The sequence below is a fragment of the Mustelus asterias genome, chromosome 21 (genome assembly GCF_964213995.1).
Source record: "Mustelus asterias chromosome 21, sMusAst1.hap1.1, whole genome shotgun sequence".
Classification (NCBI taxonomy): Eukaryota; Metazoa; Chordata; class Chondrichthyes; order Carcharhiniformes; family Triakidae; genus Mustelus; species Mustelus asterias.
In genome coordinates, this window is record NC_135821.1 from 4361989 (window position 1) to 4384558 (window position 22570).

The following is a 22570-nucleotide window of genomic DNA, read 5'->3' on the forward strand; positions in this document are numbered from 1 at the left end:
AGCTGTTCTTGAGTCGGTTGGTACATGACCTCAGACTTTTGTATCTTTTTCCCGATGGAAGAAGGTGGAAAAGAGAATGTCCAGGGTGCGTGGGGTCCTTAATTATGCTGGCTGCTTTGCCGAGGCAGAGGGAAGTGTAGACAGAGTCAATGGATGGGAGGCTGGTTTGCGAGATGGATTGGGCTACATTCACGACCTCTTGTCGTTTCTTGCGGTCTTGGGCAGAGCAGGAGCCATACCAAGCTGTGATACAACCAGAAAGAATGTTTTCTATGGTGCATCTGTAAAAGTACAGAGCATTGGCCACAGCTGGAGTACTGTGTGCAGTTCTGGTCACCTCACTATAGGAAGGATGTGATAGAGGGAGTACAGAGGAGATTCTCCAGGATGTTGCCTGGGATGGAGCATTTGATCTATCAAGGATAGGTTTGGATTGTTTCCTTTAGAGCGGAGAAAGCTGAGGGGGGCGGGGGACATGATTGAGGTGTATAAGATTATGAGGGGTTTGGACAGGTTGAGTAGGGAGCAGCGGTCCCATTGGTTAAAGGGTCAATCATGAGGGGGCACAGTTTTAGGGTGAGGGGCAGGTGATCCAGAGGGGATTTGAGAAAAAACCTTTTCACTCAGAGGGTGGTGGGAATCTGGAATGCGCTGCCTGGGAAGATAGTGGAGGCCGGAAACCTTACAACCTTTAAATAATATTTGGATGAGCACTTGAAATATCGTAACATTCAAGAATAAGGGACAAGTGCAGGAAAATGGGATTAGCGCACCTTTAGTGGTAGTTATTGTCAGTGCAGACTCGATGGGCCGAAGGTCCTTTCCTGCGCTGACTCTATGACAAAGAGAGAAGGCAAACCGTGATGCCAACATTACCTTACACAAATAAGGGTGGGTTTGAGTCAATGCGCGGAGGTAGGAGAATGTACTGAGAGTAACAGGGGACGGGTTTTATCCCCTCTTAGCCGCTGACAATCTTCGTTGAACAGACAAGAAGTGGCAATGGGTGGGGAAGGGCATTGGTGAACTCTCTCCCAGTTAACCTCGATGTATTTGGAAGCAATTTGGTCACTTTGGCTGGGATCTTCCAGTCCCGTCGAAAGCCAATGGACGTACTTCGCATTAAGTTGATCTTTCACTACACCCTAGCTATGACTGTAACACTACATTCTGCACCCTCAACTTTCATTCTCTATCAACGGTATGCTTTGTCTGTATAGCGCGCAAGAAACAATACTTTTCACGATGTTAATACAGGTGACAATAATAATAAATCAAATCCAATCAGTGGGCTTTTGGCTTCCTCTCTAAATTTTCCAGTCCCGCTGCTGGAGAAGGCTGGCAGGGAAGTCCCAGCCCTTCTATTGGGGGTGGCGGAGGGGGGGCAGAATTCAACTTCATTTACCCTTTTCTAGAAACCGGATGGGATGCGAGGATAAAAATGACGCAATTCGGACTGAGCCAACCATGATCCCACCCAGGCCCTATCCCCGGAAACCCATGCACTTTCCCTGCTAATCCCCCGATACTAAGGGGCAATTTAGCATGACCAATCCACCTAACCTACACATCTTTGGACACTAAGGGGCAATTTAGCATGGCCAATCCCTCTAACCTGCACATCGTTGGACACTAAGGGGCAATTTAGCATGACCGATCCCTCTAACCTGCACATCGTTGGACACTAAGGGGCAATTTAGCATGACCAATCGCTCTAACCTGCACATCTTTGGACACCAAGGGGCAATTTAGCATGGCCAATCCACCTAACCCGCACATCTTTGGACACTAAGGGGCAATTTAGCATGGCCAATCCACCTAACCTGCACATCTTTGGACACTAAGGAGCAATTTAGCATGGCCAATCCACCTAACCCGCACATCTTTGGACACTAAGGGGCAATTTAGCATGGCCAATCCACCTAACCCGCACATCTTTGGACACTAAGGGGCAATCTAGTCCCCCCCCCGTCCCCAGAGAAGATAGGAGGGCGAAAGCAGGATTGGCCAGCACTCAGCACTCACCTAAACATCCAGTGCATCGTAATCCCGTTGTAATTGGCAGCTTGGCTGCTGTTGGGTAGTTCACAGGTGCCTTGTTCTAATGACCAACTCTGTGCCCCCTCTCATAACAGAAAAAAAACCAGTATTTTGCTCATTTTACAGATGTGTTATGCTTCAGTGTGTTCAACTGGAGTGAGGAAAAGTGGCACTGACATGGCAGGTGATCATTTTTATTAGTGTCGTAAGTAGGCTTACATTAACGCTGCAGTGAAGTTACTGTGAAAATCCCCTAGTTGCGACACTCCGGGGCCTGTTCGGGTACACCGAGGGAGAATTTAACACGGCCAATGCAGCCAACCAGCACATCTTTGGACTGTGGAAGGAAACTGGCGGAGGAAATCCATGCGGACATGTGGAGAATGTGCAAACTCCACACAGACAGTGACCCGAGCCGGGAATCGAACCCGGGTCCCTGGCGCTGTGAGGCAGCAGTGCTAACCACTGTGCCGCCTGGGCAGATAAAGCCATTATTTTGTCGGGGGGGGGGGGGGTGGGGGGGGGAATGATCCGGAGCCTTTTGGCCAATAATGATTCCTTAATCTGCGTCACACAAGAAAAGTCAACTAATCGTTCTCGTATTGCTGCAAGTGGGAGCTTCCTGTGGGCGAACTGACATCACAACATTTCCTTCATTGGCTGTAAAATTCTTTCGGACTTCCTTCTGTCGTGAAGGGTGCTATATAAATGCAAGTCTTTCCTTTTGAAAGTCAGTCCCCCACAAATCTGTAAGGGGGTGCGAGAGTCCCTTTTATTTTGTATAAAATCTAAATAAAATGCAGCAGGTGGCAGTGAGCAAATGGAATAATTAGATCCTGGCAGCCGCAGATATTCATCTCCATCAACACGGCTATCAGATTGCCATGAAATGCCCCCCATCCTCCATCTATACTGAACTCACTTCTGATACTGGGGCAATTTAGCATGGCCAATCCACCTAACCTGCACATCTCTGGACAGTAAAGGGCAAGTTAAACCTCACATTTATCCACACTATACAGCATCTGCCATGCATATACCCACTTACTCAGCCTGTCCAAATCACACTGAAGCATCTCTGCATCCTCCTCACAGCTCACCCTCCCACCCAACTTTGTATCATCTGCAAATCTGGAGATAATACATTCACTTCCCCCTTCCAAATCACTAAAATACAATGTGAACAGTGGTGTCCTGCCACAGATCCCTGCGGCACCCCACTAGTCACTGCCTGCCAATCGAAAAAAGACCCATTTATGCCAACTCTTTGCCTCCTGTCTGCTAACCAGCTTTCTATCCATCTCAAGACACTACCTGCAATCCCACCCACTTTAAGCATAGTAAGAAGTCTCACAACACCAGGTTAAAGTCCAACAGGTTTGTTTGGAATCACGAGCTTGCGGAGCACTGCTCCTTCCTCCGGTGACTCACGCCAGCATCTCCACATCACGGCTACCTTTAAACATAATAACCAGAAGCAGGAGTAGGCCATTCAGCCCTTCAAGCCTGCTCCGCCATTCATTTTGATTGTGACAGATCATCAAATTTAATATCCTGATCCTGTTTTCCCCCATATCCCTTGATCCCTTTAACCCCCAATTTAATTTTACATAGTAGTCTGCTTTGTGAGACCTTGTCAAAAGCCTTCTGTAAGTCTAAATAAACCACATCCACTGGTTCTCCTTGATCAACTCTACTAGTTACATCCTCAAATGATGGAAAAGGTCCTTAGGGATGGGAGTTAGGCCAATCTAGAAAGATGCGGATTAATCCGGGATAGTCAGCACGGATTCGTGAAGGGCAAGTCGTGCCTCACAAATTTTTTGAGGAGGTAACTAAGTGTGTTGATGAAGGTAGGGCAGTTGATGTCATATACATGGATTTTAGTAAGGCGTTTGATAAGGTCCCCCATGGTCGGCTTATGATGAAAGTGAGGAGGTGTGGGATAGAGGGAAAGTTGGCCGATTGGATAGGTAACTGGCTGTCTGATCGAAGACAGAGGGTGGTGGTAGATGGAAAATTTTCGGATTGGAGGCAGGTTGCTAGCGGAGTGCCACAGGGATCAGTGCTTGGTCCTCTGCTCTTTGTGATTTTTATTAATGACTTAGAGGAGGGGGCTGAAGGGTGGATCAGTAAATTTGCTGATGACACCAAGATTGGTGGAGTAGTGGATGAGGTGGAGAGCTGTTGTAGGCTGCAAAGAGACATAGATAGGATGCAAAGCTGGGCTGAAAAATGGCAAATGGAGTTTAACCCTGATAAATGTAAGGTGATTAATTTTGGAAGGACTAATTTAAATGTGGATTTCAGGGTCAAAGGTAGGGTTCTGAAGACTGTGGAGGAACAGAGAGATCTTGGGGTCTATATCCACAGATCTCTAAAGGTTGCCACTCAAGTGGATAGAGCTGTGAAGAAGGCCTATAGTGTGTTAGCTTTTATTAACAGGGGGTTGGAGTTTAAGAGCCATGGGGTTATGCTGCAACTGTACAGGACCTTGGTGAGACCACATTTGGAATATTGTGTGCAGTTCTGGTCACCTCACTATAAGAAGGATGTGGAAGCGCTGGAAAGAGTGCAGAGGAGATTTACCAGGATGCTGCCTGGTTTGGAGGGTAGGTCTTATGAGGAAAGGTTGAGGGAGCTAGGGCTGTTCTCTCTGGAGCGGAGGAGGCTGAGGGAAGACTTAATAGAGGTTTATAAAATGATGAAGGGGATAGATAGAGTGAACGTTCAAAGACTATTTCCTCGGGTGGATGGAGCTATTACAAGGGGGCATAACTATAGGGTTCATGGTGGGAGATATAGGAAGGATATCAGAGGTAGGTTCTTTACGCAGAGAGTGGTTGGGGTGTGGAATGGACTGCCTGCAGTGATAGTGGAGTCAGACACTTTAGGAACATTTAAGTGGTTATTGGATAGGCACATGGAGCACACCAGGATGATAGGGAGTGGGATAGCTTGATCTTGGTTTCAGATAAAGCTCGGCACAACATCGTGGGCCGAAGGGCCTGTTCTGTGCTGTACTGTTCTATGTTCTATGAATGCCAATAGATTCGTCAAGCATGATTTCCCCTTTGTAAATCCATGCTTGGTCCCTGCTTCAGGGACCCACGAGACTGTAGCACAAAATTCCTGAGAGGTGCCAGCTTTCAGATGAAACATTAAAACTGAGGTACGCTCAGGTGGTTACAAAAGATCCCATGACACTATGTGAGGAAGAGCAGGAAGTTCTCCCCTGTGTCCTGAGCAAAACATGGGAGCTTGCTGTGCACAAATTGGCTGCCAGGTTTCCTGCATGACCACATTTTGATTTGATTTATTATTGTCACGTGTATTAGCATACAGCGAAAAGTCTTGTTTCTTGCACTCTATACAAAGCATACAATTCATAGAGAAGAAAAGGAGAGAGTGCAGAATGTAGTGTTACAGTCACAGCTAGGGTGTAGAGAAAGAGCAACTTAATGTATTTGATTTATTATTGTCCCATGTATTAGCATACAGTGAAAAGTATTGTTTCTTGCACGCCATACAGACAAAGCATACCGTTCATAGAGAAGGAAAGGAGAGGGTGCAGAATGTAGTGTTACAGTCATAGCTAGGGTGTAGAGAAAGATCAACTTAATGCAAGGTAGGTCCATTCAAAAGTCTGATGGCAGCAGGGAAGAAGCTGTTCTCGAGTCGGTTAGTACGTGATCACAGACTTTTGTATCTTTTTCCCGACGGAAGAATCATAGAGTGCACACAGTGCAGAAAGAGGCCATTTGGCCCATCGAGCATGCACCAATAACAATCCCACCCAGGCCCTATCCCTATAACCCCAAGTGTTTACCCTGCTAATCCCCCTGAGACTAAGGGGCAATTTAGCATGGCCCTATCCCCATAACCCCACATATTTACCCCCCCAATTCCTCTAAGCTACGCATCCCAAGACACTAAGGGGCAATTTAGCATGGCCAAATAACCCGCACATTGTTGGACAATGGGAGGAAACTGGAGCACCCGGAGGAAACCGAGGTAGACACAGGGAGGACATGCAAACTCTACACAGGCAGTGACCTGAGTCTGGAATTGAACCCGGGTCCCTGGGCGCCGTGAGGCAGCAGTGCTAACCACTGCACCACCCACACAGTGGAAGAGAGTATGTTGGGGGGTACGTGGGGTCCTTGATTATGCTGGCTGCTTTCCCCGAGGCAGGGGGAAGTGTAGACGGAGTCAATGGGTGGGAGGCTGGTTTGCGTGATGGATTGGGCTGCATTCACAATCCTTTGTAGTTCCTTGCGGTCTTGGGTCAGAGCGGGAGCCATACCAAGCTGTGATACAGCCAGAAAGGATGCTGTCTATGGTGTACCTATAAAAGTTGGTGAGATGGTCGTGAAGGGCACTATATAAATGCAGTTCTCTCAGGATTCTGACCATTGCACTTTCCCAGAATGTTAATGACAACACTGACACACTGGCAGCTCCCCCTCAACACATTTTATATTCAAACAAAATTCATTTTGTTGAATATTAAATTTAACGCACGTTATCCCACGGTCGATCCAGCATTAATAAATTGCTGACAAATTATTTTATCCCAAAGACAATGTGTTTTACATAATTCAGGAGCAACACAGCTTCCTGTAGACAGAAACAATTTAGGGCATTGCACAATAGCAGATTGTGCAGCGTACCAAACAAACTAGCCGTTGTTGTTCAGGCTTCTGTGTTGTGGCTGGCAAATCAAACTAAAACTCGCTCAGCGTCAACTTGTGTTTGGACACGTCACAGAGCACAATCTCATCCACCCCATAACCATAAGACATAGGGGCAGAGTTAGGCCACTCGGCCCATCGAGTCTGCTCCGCCATTCAATCATGGCTGATACTTTTCTCATTCCCCACTCCCCTGCCTTCTCCCCCTAACCCCTGATCCCCTTATTAATCAGGAACCTATCTATCTCTGTCTTAAAGATACTCAATGTCAACAAAACGAAGGAGATTGTCATCGACTTCAGGAAGCGTAAAGGAGAACATGCCCCTGTCGACGTCAATGGGGGCGAAGTGGAAAGGGTCGAGAGCTTCAAGTTTTTAGGTGTCCAGATCACCAACAGCCTGTCCTGGTCCCCCCATGCCAATACTACAGTTAAGAAAACCCACCAATGCCTCTACTTTCTTAGAAGACTAAGGAAATTTGGTATGTCAGCTACAACTCTCACCAACTTTTACAGATGTGTCGTAGAAAGCATTCTTTCTGGTTGTATCACAGCTTGGTATGGCTCCTGCTCTGCCCAAGACTGCAAGGAACTACAAAGGATCATGAATGTAGCCCAATCCATCATGCAAACCAGCCTCCCATCCATTGACTCGGTCTACACTTCCCGCTGCCTCGGCAAAGCAGCCAGTATAAGTAAGGACCCCACGCACCCCAGACATTCTCTCTTCCATCTTCTTCCTTTGGGGAAAAGATACCAAAGTCTGAGGTCACGTACCAACCGACTCAAGAACAGCTTCTTCCCTGCTGCTGTCAGACTTTTAAATGGACTAACCTTGCATTAAGCTGATCTTTCCCTACACCCTAGTTATGACTGTAACACTACATTCTGCACTCTCTCCTTTCCTTCTCTATGAATGGTATGTTTTGTCTGTATAGCGCACAAGAAACAATACTTTTCACTGTATGTTAATACTTGTGGAATAATAAATTAAATCAAAAATCAATGAGCCTTCTGCGGCAAGGAGTTCCACAGATTCACTACCCTCTGGCTGAAGAAATTCCTCCTCATCTCTATTTTAAAGGATCGTCTCTTTAGCCTGAGGTTGTGCCCTCTGGTTCTAGTTTTTCCTACTAGCGGAAACATCCTCTCCACGTTCACTCTACCCAGGCCTCGCAGTATCCTGTAAGTTTCAATAAGATCCCCCCTCATCCTTCTATAATCCAACGAGTACAGACCCAGAGTCCTCAACCGTTCCTCATACGACAAGCTCTTCATTCCAAGGATCATTCTTGTGAACCTCCTCTGGATCCTTTCCAAGGCCAGTACATCCTTCCTTCGATACAGGGCCCAAAACTGCTCACAATGGTCCAAGTGGGATCTGCCCAGAGCCTTATACAGCCTCAGAAGTACATCCCTATTCTTGTATTCTAGCCGTCTCGACATGAATGTTAACATTGCATTTGCCTTCCTAACTGCCGACTGAACCAGCACGTTAACCTTAAGTTACCAAATGGACAGGCAGATAGATACCACTCAGCTACCCTCACACCTTGTAGCCTCTGATAGTCCAAAGATGCTCAGAATTAGGTGGATTGGCCAATTTTTTAAAAGTAAAGTTCATTTATTAGTGTCACAAGTACACTTACATTAACACTGCAATGAAGTTACCGTGAAAATCCCCTAGTCGCCACACTCCAGCACTTGTTCGGGCACACTGAGGGAGAATTCAGCACGGACAATCCACCTAACCCACACATCTTTTGGACTGTGGGAAGAAACTGGAGCACCCGGAGGAAACCCACGCAGACACGGGGGAGAACGTGCAGACTCCGCACAGGCAGTGACCTGAGCCGGGAATCGAACCCGGGTCCCTGGTGCTGCGAGGCAGCAATGCTAACCGCTGTGCCACCGTGCCATGGTAAATGCGCGGGGGTTACAGGGATAGGCTTGGGTAAGATACTCTGGGTCAGAGAGTCAGTGCAGGCTCAATGGGCCGAATGGCCTCTTTCTGCACTGTTGTGATTCTATGGATCACTTCACTCTGAGTCACAGAGAGAGAGGGAGAGAGAGAGAGAGAGAGGAGAGGGAGAGAGAGAGAGAGAGACAGAGAGAAAGACAGAGAGAAAGTGTGTCAGAGAGAGAGAGCACCACACTTACCACAATCCTACTCAAAAGCAAAAAACCGCTGACTTCAACATTTATTCATTTAAAAAATGAATGAATTAATCATTAAGTGAGCTGAAAGAGGAGGGAGCCATTAGCTACAGCTCTCTCGATTGAAGTCCAAATCCCAGACATTCCCATCTGGATATCCACCAGCAAAGCTTCATAATCCCATTGGGAGGAGGGGGAAAAGGGTATGTCAGCGATCAAGGAGCAGTGTCTCCATTCCCCAGTCAACCTTGTGTCCAAGCAGACTGATCGGCGATGGTATCCATCAAGAGCTCTGCAAACTCGGCAATGATATTCACCCAGTGAAGGATGGCAGCACAGAATCTGCAGCACAAATCAGGCCATTCGGCCCAACCAGTCTACACTCTGAACAAGCCCCCTTGCAGCCCTCTTCCTCTCCCACTATGGCATCTGAGGCGGCACGGTGGCACAGTGGTTAGCACTGCTGCGTCACAGCGCCAGGGACACAGCTTCGATTCCTGCCTTGGGTCACTGTCTATGTGGAGTTTGCATGTTCTCCACGTGTCTGCGTGGGTTTCCTCCGGGTGCTCCGGTTTCCTCACACACTCCAAAGATGTGCAGGTTAGGTGGATTGGCAATGCTAAATTGTCCCTTAGTGTCCAAAGAAATGTAGGTTAGGAGGACTGGCCATACTAAATTGTCCCTTAGTGTCCAAAGATGTGCAGGTTAGGTGGATTAGCCATGCTAAATTGCCCCTTAGTGTCCAAAGATGTACAGGTTAGGTGGATTGGCCATACTAAATTGTCCCTTAGTGTCCAAAGATGTGCAGATTAGGTGGATTGGCCAAGATAAATTGCCCCTTAGTCATAGAATCATAGGAGCCCTACAGTGCAGAAGGAGGCCATTCGGCCCATCGGGTCTGCACTGACAACAATCCCACCTAGGCCATATCCCCATAACATATTTATCAGCTAATCCCTCTCACCTACGCATCCCAGGACACTAAAGGGCATTTAGCATGGCCAATCCACCTAACCCGCAAGTCATTGCTACTTCATAATGCTGATTTCACCTGGCTATCTCTGGCGAGTCCCTATCAATGATTATTGCTAACCGCGATCTGAAGGCGAGCTATATATCAGCACCTACTACAGATCCCCTTCCAGTGCGTTCACTTGATCAGAACTATATGGAGCCCCACTAGTGTTTGAACGGCGTCTCTGCAGTGAACAACTCCAGAGGTAATTGTGATGAGTGAGTCTGCAGGCCATTTGATGGTGGCATTTGAGGCACAAGGAGTGAGTCCTGGAGATGTGTTTTCCAGGGTGACAGGCTTCCCTTCACTGCTTGGAGGCGAACACTTCAACAGTGTGGGTCTATCGGCGACCCAGTGCCTAATCTGCCCCTGTATTTATGTATCCCACAGCATTTGGAATGTCTGGGTGCCGCTCAAGATCTCTCCATCCCCTCCCCCCTCATAGAATCCCTACAATGCAGAAGGAGTGCATTCAGCCCATCAAGTCTGTGCCGACTTTCTTAAAGATCATTTTAGCAAGCATGTCCCACCCCCGGATCCCCCTGCATTCACCACGGCCAATCCATCTAACCTGCACATCTTTGGACACTAAGGGACAATTTAGCATGGCCAATCCACCTAACCTGCACATCTTTGGACAGGAAGAGGAAATTTAGCATGGCCAATCCACTTAACCTGCACATCTTTAGACTGTGGAAGGAAACTGGAGCACCCGAAGGAAACCCACACAGACACGGGGAGAACGTGCAAACTCCTCACCGACAGCGACCCAAGTTGGGAATTGAACCCGGGTCCCTGGAGCTGTGAGGCAGCAGTGCTAACCACTGTGCCACTGCACCACTCCAAGTAGCCCAAGATGTGTGCGGTTAGGTGGATTGGCCAAGCTAAATTGTCCCTTAGTGTCCAAAGATGTGCGGGTTAGGTGGATTGGCCATGCTAAGTTGTCCCTTAGTGTCCAAAGCTGTCAGGTTAGGTGGATTGGCCATGCTAAGTTGTCCCTTAGTGTCCAAAGCTGTCAGGTTAGGTGGATTGGCCATGCTAAATTGTCCCTTAGTGTCCAAAGATGTGCGGGTTAGGTGGATTGGCCATGCTAAGTTCTCCATTAGTGTCCAAAGCTGTCAGGTTTGGTGGATTGGCCATGGTGGATGCACGGGGATGCGGGGGTGGGGGCATGCTGGCTAAGATGATCTTTCTCAGACTGGATGGGCTAAATGGACTCCTTCTGCACTGTAGGGATTCTATGGGGAGGGGTGGGGAGGGGGGTGTGGAGAGATTGTCCCCTTAAAGAAAACTCAATTTGCTCAAATAATGAGCTAACCTTTGGTAAAAAAAATAATTCACCTTGCATATCTGAAAATCCCCATTTGCCATTTTTGAAAAAGAAGTAAAGATAAAAACAGCATCCGGCTGTTTTGTACCGAATTGAAATCTTGAGCGGCACCCAGACATTCCAAATGCTGTGGGATACACAAATACAGGGGCAGATGAGGCACTGGGTCGCCGACAGACCAACACTGTTGAAGTGTTCGCCTCCAAGCAGTGAAGGGAAGCCTGTCACCCTGGAAAACACATCTCCAGGACTCACTCCTTGTGTCTCAAATGCCACCATCAAATGGCCTGCAGACTCACTCATCACAATTATCTCTGGAGTTGTTCACTGCAGAGACGCCGTTCAAACACTAGTGGGGCTCCATATAGTTCTGATCAAGCGAAGGGGATCTGTAGTTGCTGCTGACATATAGCTCGCCTTCAGATCGCGGTTAGCAATAATCATTGATAGGGACTCGCCAGAGATAGCCAGGTGAAATCAGCGTTATGAAGTAGCAAAGCATTGCTGCTGTTGCTGTTCTTACAAACACTGCAATTTATTCTTTTTTTTAAAAAAAGAGGGCAGGGTTTGGGGAACCCAGTCACCAATAAATGGAAGCAAGTCAGTGATATATGGGTTTAAAATCGCTGACAGGAGGTGTTGGCAAGCGAGGGGAGGGGGTGTAGCAACTGCAGGTATTAAATAAGCATCACGTCCTAGCAACATCAAATGCAGAAGAGGGGGAAATGTATTAATCGCTTTCACAAATCATTCCTTGCACAATCACTGCATTTTTTTTAGTGCACAGATCACAGAGATTTGAAAGCCAGTCCATCCCGACATGATAAGGATCCGGTTGGAAATATAAGGGGTGTGTGTGTGCGTGTGTTAAACCGTTGCAACTATGTAATCGTTTGCATCCCACATAGATCTTGCTATTTCTCCTATGAAACTAACTATTCAGTATTTCCAGGAGATCCATGTACAGGCGGATAAATTGTATCTGGTTCTGTTGGCTACAGATAAAGGGGTGGGTGGGAAAAAGCGGGGTGGGGGGGGTGGTTTGATTAATCAAATACATTTTTATCACTGGAATTGCTCTGTCTCGCCCTCCCCTTCACACTCAGACACACACACACAAAAAGGGCAGACACACCGTCTTCAGCCCCACAAATCATTGTAATTCACCCTAAACCAGGATCTCCCTCAGTAGAATGTCACAGTGGAGTGGGGAGGGGAGGGGGGGGGGGGAGAGAGAGAGAGGGATGGGTGTAGGGAGAGAGAGGGTGGGGGAGAGAGAAAGGACTGCAACCAAAACACACACATACATACACAAATATATATACATACACACATATATATAGACACATATATACAAAGACACAAACATACATAGACACACAAATACATTGACATACACAGACACACACATGTACATACACAGACACATACATACAGACACACACATACATAGAGACATATATATATACACATACGGACACATATGCATAGAATCACACACATCTATACACATATATACACAGACACATATATACACACATATATGCATTGACACACACATATATATATACATACACACAGATGCCAGCCTTTCTGGCAAGTGATCACACTTTTCAGCACCTTTGCAGATAAAAAATTAAATTAAAAATGAGTCTGATGGGGGGGGGGGGCACATTGCTGGAAATCTCAGCTGGAAGCTTTTGCCTCTCCCCCTCCTTCCCCCCCAAAAACCAAAAGGATTGCAATGATTTGCAATCAAACCATTTTGGAGAGGAGCACCCATTGATGAACCCACATTCTCGATTGCATGCATTGAAGAGATACTCACATCTGCAAGCCACAGGATTCCTGCTTCTCGCCCTCTCCTCCTGATTCCACCCCCACTACCCTCACCCTTTTTTTGACTTTATCCTTGCATTCCACCCCTTGGATCTTTAAGGGGAAGGGGGATTTCAAGCAATTGCAATTAAATTGCCCCCCCACCCCCCTTCCCCTCCCCAAATAAAAATAAAATTAAAGAGCTCTCACTCATCCACTACTTCCCATTGAAAAAAAAGGGAGACCAGGTTCCCAGCATCCGTCCCGGCATTGCCCGCCCACCTCCACTCCAAAGGGAACCAACTTAGAACCATGTCGGATCAGCTGCGGAGCCCTCTGCCTGTCAATCACCCTGATGGACAGGGCCTCTAGCCAATGGGCTGGGTGGGAACCGCAGCCGGCCGGCCAATCAGGCCGGGGCCGGGGGGTGGGGGGGCGGGACTCCCAATAAGGATGATGTCATGCTCAAAGTGGGTAATGTCATTCCAGGGCTGGGCCAGGTACAGTAACCTGAGCAAGGGGGAGAAAGGCTCCAAACTCAAGATTCCGGCAGTGCTGTCAAATAAATCCAATGCATCGAGGGCTTTAAATAAAACGGACTGTACCAAAGGGGAAGCACAGATATACTTAAAAAAAATAAGCATTGCTATCCTTTTAATTCGATTTGATTTATTGTTGTCACATAAATTGGGATACAGTGACAAGTATTATTTCTTGCAGGCTATACACACAAAGCATACCATTCATAGAGTACATGGAGAGAGGGAGAGGGTGCAGAATGCAGTGTTACAGTCATAGCTCGGGTGTAGAGAAAAATCAGCTTAATGTATTAGATTTGATTTATTCTTATCACATGTACAGGGATACAGTGAAAAGTATTATTTCTTGCGCGCTATACAGACAAAGCATACCATTCATAGAATACATAGGGGAGAAGGAGAGGGTGCAGAATGTAGTGTTGCAGTTATAGCTCGGGTGTAGAGAAAAATCAGCTAAATGTATTTGATTTGATTTATTATTATCACATGAACTGGGATACAGTGAAAAGTATTATTTCTTGCGCGTTATACAGACAAAGCATACCATTCATAGAATACATAGGGGAGAGGGAGCGGGTGCAGAATGTAGTGTTATAGTCATAGTCATAGAGTGAACGTTCAAAGACTATTTCCTCGGGTGGATGGAGCTATTACAAGGGGGCATAACTATAGGGTTCGTGGTGGGAGATATAGGAAGGATGTCAGAGGTAGGTTCTTTACGCAGAGAGTGGTTGGGGTGTGGAATGGACTGCCTGCAGTGATAGTGGAGTCAGACACTTTAGGAACATTTAAGCAGTTATTGGATAGGCACATGGAGCACACCAGGATGATAGGGAGTGGGATAGCTTGATCTTGGTTTCAGATAAAGCTTGGCACAACATCGTGGGCCGAAGGGCCTGTTCTGTGCTGTACTGTTCTATGTTCTAGTTAGGGTGCAGGGAAAAATCAGCTTAACGTATTTGATTTGATTTATTATTATCACATGTGTTGGGATACAGTGAAAGGTATTATTTCTTGCACATTATACCGACAAAACATACCGTTCATAGAGAAGGAAAGTTGAGTGTAGTGTTACAGTCATAGCTAGGGTGTAGAGAAAGATCAACTTAATGTATTTGATTTGATTTATTATTGTTTCTTGAGCGCTAGACAGACAAAGCATACCATTCATAGAGAAGGAAATGAGAGGGTGCAGAATGTAGTGTTACAGTCACAGCTAGGGTGTAGAGAAAGATCAACTTAATGCGAGGTAGATCCATTCAAAAGTCTAATGGCAGCAGGGATGAAGCTGTCCTTGAGTCGGTTGGTACATGACCTCAGATCTTTGTATCTAGAAAGCGGAAGAGAGAATGTCCGGGGTGCGTGGGGTCTTTGATTATGCTGGCTGCTTTTCCGAGGCAGCGTGCTAGTCTATTCCCTCACTCCAAGCGACCCTTGAACCCGCCCCCCTCCATCCAACTTTACATAGCCCAACCTGCCCACGGCCCGACCCAAAATCCAGAAAGATCGGTAACCCGGCATAGACCCGGTCCTGGGGTTGCTGCTTTTATGATACTATACTTGGACCTAATTGGCTGTAAAAGCACCGGGGTCACGAAAGATACCCGAGAGATACAGGAATGTCTTATCTGGTGGGGGGAGGTACTCACTGCCAAACAATCATTTAATGAGGCAACTGCTTCCTTCTGCCACTTTACCATCATCCAATAAGCAATGGTCTAATTTCTTTAACACTCTGAGATGTGAAAGAAGTTTAAGTTTAAAATTTATTTTATTCGTGTCACAAGTAGGCTTACATTAACACTGCAATGAAGTGAAAATCCCCCAGTCGCCACACTCCGGCGCCTGTTCAGGTACACTGAGGGAGAATTTAGCACAGCCAATGCACCCGAACCAGCACGTCTTTCAGACTGTGGGAGGAAACCGGAGGAAACCCACGCAGGCACTCAGTGATGTTGGCTGAGGAATGAGCATTATCCGGGACACTAGTTAAGTTCAAGTATCAGTGTCACAAGTAGGCTTACATTAACACTGCAATGAAGTCACTGTGAAAATCCCCTAGTCGCCACACTCCGGCACCTGTTTGGGTACACTGAGGGAGAATTTAGCACGGCCAATGCAACCTAACCAGCACGTCTTTCAGACTGTGGGCGGAAACCAGAGCACCCGGAGGAAACCCACGCAGACACAAGAGAATGTGCAGATTCCGCACAGACAGTGACCCAAGCTGGGAATCGAACCCGGGTCGCTAGCGCTGTGAGACAGCAGTGCTGACCACTGAGCCACTGCAGTCAGCCATGCTAATGATAGTTTGTACGGCTCCTTGTCTGAAGGCCATGAGCTTGCTGGGACATGATTCCACAAATGTCAGCAGCCTGGGTACTTCAGCCAAATGGCCATGCCTCAGCTAGCCAGCGTGCGTTGGCAGATCAGTCAGGGCCTCTCAGCCAAGCATAATCCTGTTTGCCTACAAATTCAGCTGCAGCTCAGTGACAAGCACATTCGCTTCGGAGACAGAAGGTCCTGGAGGCTGGGGTGCAAGCTACAGGCTGACACTCCCTAATGCCAGTACTGAGAGAGCAGGGCCACTGACACAAATGTATTTCACAAATCAGGACTTAACCAAAAACCCCGGCTGCTCTTTCAGCTGGGCATAAAAAACTGAACCACACTATTTTAATGGGTGGCACAGTGCTGCCTCACAGCGCCATGGACCTGGGTTCGATTCTGGCCTTGGGTGACTGTCTGTGCGGAGTCTGCACGTTCTCCCCGTGTCTGAACAAAGAACAAAGAACAGTACAGCACAGGAAACAGGCCCTTCGGTCCTCCAAGCCTGTGCCTCTCATTGGTCCAACTAGACCATTCGTTTGTATCCCTCCATTCCCAGACTGCTCATGTGACTATCCAGGTAAGTCTTAAACGATGCCAGCGTGCCTGCCTCCACCACCCTACTTGGCGGCGCATTCCAGGCCCCCACCACTCTCTGTGTAAAAAACGTCCCTCTGATATCTGAGTTATACCTCCCCCCTCTCACCTTGAGCCCGTGACCCCTCGTGATCGTCACCTCCGACCTAGGAAAAAGCTTCCCACTGTTCACCCTATCTATACCCTTCATAATTTTGTACACCTCTATTAGGTCTCCCCTCATTCTCCGTCTTTCCAGGGAGAACAAGCCCAGTTTACCCAATCTCTCCTCATAGCTAAGACCCTCCATACTAGGCAACATCCTGGTAAACCTTCTCTGCACTCTCTCTAACGCCTCCACGGCCTTCTGGTAGTGCGGCGACCAGAACTGGACACAGTACTCCAAATGTGGCCTAACCAGTGTTCTATACAGCTGCAACATCAGACTCCAGCTTTTATCCTCTATACTCCGTCCTATAAAGGCAAGCATACCATATGCCTTCTTCACCACCTTCTCCACCTGTGCTGCCACCTTCAAGGATTTGTGGACTTGCACACCTAGGTCCCTCTGTGTTTCTATACTCTTGATGGCTCTGCCATTTATTGTATAACTCTCCCCTACATTAGTTCTTCCAAAATGCATCACTTCGCATTTATCTGGATTAAATTCCATCTGCCATTTCTCCGCCCAATTTTCCAGCCTATCTATATCCTGCTGTGTTGTCTGACAATGTTCATCGCTATCCGCAAGTCCAGCCATCTTCGTGTCATCCGCAAACTTGCTGATAACACCAGTTACACCTTCTTCCAAATCATTTATATATATCACAAATAGCAGAGGTCCCAGTACAGAGCCCTGCGGAACACCACTGGTCACAGACCTCCAGCCGGAAAAAGATCCTTCTGTCTGTGTGGGTTTCCTCCGGGTGCTCCAGTTTCCTCCCACAGTCCAAAGATGTGCTGGTTAGATGAATTGGCCGTGCTAAATTGCCCCTTAGTGTCTTTGATTTTGATTTGATTTATTATTATCACATGTATTAGCACAGTGAAAAGTATTGTTTCTCGCACGCTATACAGACAAAGCATACCGTTCATAGAGAAGGAAAGGAGAGAGTGCAGAATGTCGTGTTACAGTCATAGCTAGGGTGTAGAGAAAGATTAACTTACTGCGAGGTAGATGCTATTCAAAAGTCTGACAGCAGCAGGGAAGAAGCTGTTCTTGAGTCGGTTGGTACGTGACCTCAGACTTTTGTATCATTTTCCCGACGGAAGAAGGTGGAAGAGAGAATGTCCGGGGTGCGTGGGGTCCTTAATTACCCGACCCGGGTTCGATTCCGGCCTTGGGTCTCTGTCTGTGTGGAGTTTGCACGTCTCTCCCCGTGTCTGTGTGGGTTTCCTCCGGGTGCTCCGGTTCCCTCCCACAGTACGAAAGATGTGCTGGTTAGGGTGCATTGGCCGTGCTAAATTCTCCCTCAGTGTACCCGAACAGGCGCCGGAGTGTGGCGACTTGGGGATTTTCACAGTAACTTCATTGCAGTGTTAATGTAACCCTACTTGTGACACTAAATAAACTTAAGCTTAAACTAACGTCCCAGATAATGCTCATTCCTCAGCCAACATCACTGAGGACAGTAATAGAAAAAAAGCAAAATACTGCGGATGCTGGAATCTGAAACAAAAACAGAAAAAGCTGGAAAATCTCAGCAGGTCTGACAGCATCTGTGGACGGAGAATAGAGCCAATGATTAGGGTCTGGATGACCCAGACTGAGATTTTCCAGCATTTTTTGTGGAGAGGATGTTTCTTCTTGCGAGGCAATCTGGAACGGGAGGTCATAGCTTTCGGATCGGGGTGGCAGATTTAAAACAGAGATGAAGAGAAACTACTTCTCTCAAAGGGTGGTGAATCTGTGGAATTCACTACTCCGGAGTGGGATGGATGCCGAGACATTGAGTAAATTTAAGGAGGAGAGAGATAGATTTCTAATTAGTAATTTGTTGAAGGGTTATGAAGAACAGGCAGGGAAGTGGTGTTCACAGAAGCATAGAATCCCTGCAGTGCTGAAGGAGGCCATTTGGCCCATCGAGCCTGCACCAATCCCACCCAGGCCCAATTCCCGTAACCCTACATATTTACTCAGCTAATCCCCCTGACACTAAGAGGCAATTCAGCACGGCCAATCCACCTAACCTGCACATCTTTGGACTGTGGGAGGAAACTGGAGGAAACCCACACAGACACAGGGAGGACGTGCAAACTCCACGCAGACAGTGACCCAAGGCCGGAATTGAACCCGGCTCCCTGGCGCTGTGAGGCGGCAGTGCTAACCACCGTAACCACTCAGTTGAGGCTGAGATGAGATTAGCCATGATCATATTGAATGGCAGAGCAGGCTCGAGGGGCTGAATGGCCGACTCCTGCTCCTAGTTCTTATGTTCCGGTGGAATATTTTGGTCATTTTGTTTTTGGTCATTTTCTTTGACCTTTTCAATTTATCAGATTGAAAATGGGGGAAAAGAGGCTGACATTCGAGCCTCATCCAATTGGGTAATGAGTCTTTCTGCTTTTTGATTGGTGTAGGAAGGCTGTATGTCTCAAGTGTCGGCATGTTGGCCAACCAATGGCTGTGGTGCAGGAACCGACCATGTGATGAAACTGCTGGGAATATATTTAACCACAGTTGGCTCTCCTAGCAACCAGCATTGGAGGAGCCCAGAGAAAACAGGGGGAAAACTTCAATGGGACACAGTGGCTGGAATTTTACCGGCACGCCCGCCCCGATTCCAGGAGCGGGCGAGACTCGGAGAACGGCATTCTCTGTTGGCCTCGGGTGGGATCGCACGAACCTTGGGCGGACGTGCCGATAAAATTCCATCCAGTGTGATGAAACTGTGCCTTTAAGAAATGTATTTTATTCAAGTTTCTCTGCAGGATGTTTTAAGCAGGCCCTAGCATTGTATCGGTGCCATGTCGTCTGTAACGGCTGTCCTTAATTGTTACTGAGGCAGTATAATTGATATCACGCTTGTTTTTATTAAAGTTTATTTATTACTGTCACAAGTAGGCTTATATTAACACTGCAATGAAGTTACTGTGAAAATCCCTGAGTCACCACACTCTGGCACCTGTTCGGGTACACTGAGGGAGAATTTAGCACGGCCAATGCACCCTAACCAGGAGGAAACTGGAGCACCCGGAGGAAACCCACGCAGACACGGGGAGAACGAGCAGGCTCCACACAGATAGTGACCCAAGCTGAGAATTGAACCCAGGTCCCTGGCACTGTGAGGCAGCATTGTTAACCACTGTGCCACTGCGCCACCCGCTACCTAATTGCCCCTCCCTAGCTGACCTTGAAACTGAGTGGTTTGCTGGGGCCATTTCAGAGGGCACTTGAGAGTCAACCAGCTTGCTGAGGGTGTGGAGTCACAAGTAGGCCAGACCGGGGAAGGATGGCAGATTTCCCAGGTCCCTGGCGCTGTGAGGCAGCAGGGCTAATACCTGTGCCACTGTGCCACCCACTTTATCATAGAATCCCTACAGTGCAGAAGGAGGCCATTTGGCCCATTGAGTCTGCATCAACCACAATCCCATCCAGGCCCTATTCCCATAACCCCATATATTTACCCTGCTAATCCTCTGACACTGGGTCAATTATGCATGGCCAATCAACCTAACCCGCACATCTTTGGACCATTGGAGGAAATCAGAGCACCCGGAGGAAACCCACGCAGACACGGGGAGAACGTGCAGACTCCACACAGACAGTGACCTGAGGCTGGAATTGAACTCGTCCCTGGCGCTGTGAGGCAGCAGTGCTAACCACTGTGCTACCTTTAATTCGGACTAATGCAGTGTCCCCTGGGATTGTTGAGCGGGGCTTGATTGAGATTGATTGACTGCTTATGTCATGTGTCTAGGGACAACTATACTTCAGAGAAAAGTCCAGTTTAAGTTTCATTTTCTCAGTTGCTGCCACGAGCTGGTGGAAGCAGGTCGTGTCTCTCTCTCTCTCTCCCACCAGAAGTTTATTGGAAAATTTAAGACTGGGTTGCCTCAGAGATTTGATCCAAAATTCAACAGACTAATTCACAGCAGGTATTAAAAAGCTACAAACACTGCATCATGTGAGCATACTGGTTTCTGTTCCAAGACTGAAGAAGGGTGTGTGTCTGTGGGGTGAGGTTTAACTTGGAATAACAGAGATAGCTAGCTGTTAGGAGTTACACTGTTCTGTTTAAATCTTGTATCGGCAAACGTTATGTCAATTCTTTTGTTATATTATAATAAATTATTATGTAATAATTAAGTGCTCTTAATAGTGGGTGGCACGGTGGCACTGCTGCCTCACAGCGCCAGGGATCCGGGTTCGATTCCCAACTTGGGTCACTGTCTGTGCTGAGTCTGCACGTTCTCCCCATGTCTGCGTGGGTTTCCTCCAGGTGCTCCGGTTTCCTCCCACAGTCTGAAAGACGTGCTGGTTAGGGTGCATTGGCCGTGCTAAATTCCCCCTCAGTGTTACCCGAACAGGCACCGGAGTGTGGTGATTGGGGGAATTTCACAGTAACTTCATTGCAGTGTTAATGTCAGGCTACTTGTGACTAATAAATAAACTTTTATAATTTTAAACTTAGTCTGATAAAAGCACCCACATGGGTCACTTGAATCATACCAGGAAAACACCATATGCTCACCAATGCCAAAATCCAAAATCCTTAGGGTCTAGCCTAACTTCACAAAGCACCTTGGAGCTTCTGGCCTGGGTCTTAACAGTAGACTAATTCAATCAGTGGATCTGGAAGTTGCCAAGTATAGCCACAGTGCGATAATACTTAGGTCCTTCCTTGTGCTGCACAGGGCTAAAGTAAAGTTTATTTATTAGTCACAAGTAGGCTTACATTAACACTGCAATGAGGTTACTGTGAAAATCCTCTAGTCGCCACACTCCGGTGCCTGTTCGGGTACACCGAGGGAGAATTTAGCACGGTTAATGCACCTAGACTTGGCATAGGCTCGGTCCTGGGGTTACTGCTTTTGTGACACTATATTTGGACCTAATTGGCTGTAAAAGCACCAGGGTCACGAAAGATACCCGAGAGATACAGGAATGTCTTATCTGGTGGGGGAAGGTGCTCACTGCCAACCAATCATTTAATGAGGCAACTGCTTCCTTCTGCCATTTTACCATCATCCAGCAAGCAATGGTCTAATTTCTTTTACATTCTGAGATGTGAAAGAAGTTTAAGTTTAAAGTTTATTTTATTAGTGTCACAAGTAAGCTTACATTAACACCGCAATGAAGTGAAAATCCCCCAGTCGCCACACTCTGGTGCCTGTTCGGGTTCACTGAGGGAGAATTTAGCACGGCCAATGCACCCTAACCAGCAGGTCTTTCGGACTGTGGGAGGAAACCGGAGGAAACCCACGCAGACACGGGGAGAACGTGCACAGACTGTGACCCAAGCCGGGAATTGAACAGGGGTCCCTGTCGCTGTGAGACAGCGGTGCTAACCATTGTGCCACCGTGCCGCCCCAGCTATTAGTTACAAGTGTTTGTTTGTATTTTAAGAATGGAATTTCTGCGTGGAATAGTCACCGTGCTCCCAGACTGTATTGCAGCTTGTTTATGCGCCTTTCACATGAATCAGATGGCATTATCATTCTAGTGTGGTGACACCGCGATACCTTCCCACAAGTGTTTCCCTATGATTATGGCCCAGCATTCCCTATCATTAACATGTTTTTGATTAATTAGACCACAATATTTTTATAAAATTAAATACATAGATGTGGATGAGCAACAAGGGGATCATGTAAATGTGGCTTTCAAACTGTGTCTCCAATCCACTCGAGTGGTTTACAACATCAACTCAATGCCTTGACAATTACACACTCCCAGCCATCCATTATTCACTGTCGTGTTCCAACCTTATTCACCGTGAAGTAATTATTCCTCGCTAAGACTTCCCTTAAAAGCCACCCGTTTGACCAAACTTGTAGCCACTCCTCCTAATTGCTCACTTGGCACAGGGTCAAAGTATTTTAAAATACTTATCCCTGTAAAGTTCTCCCGT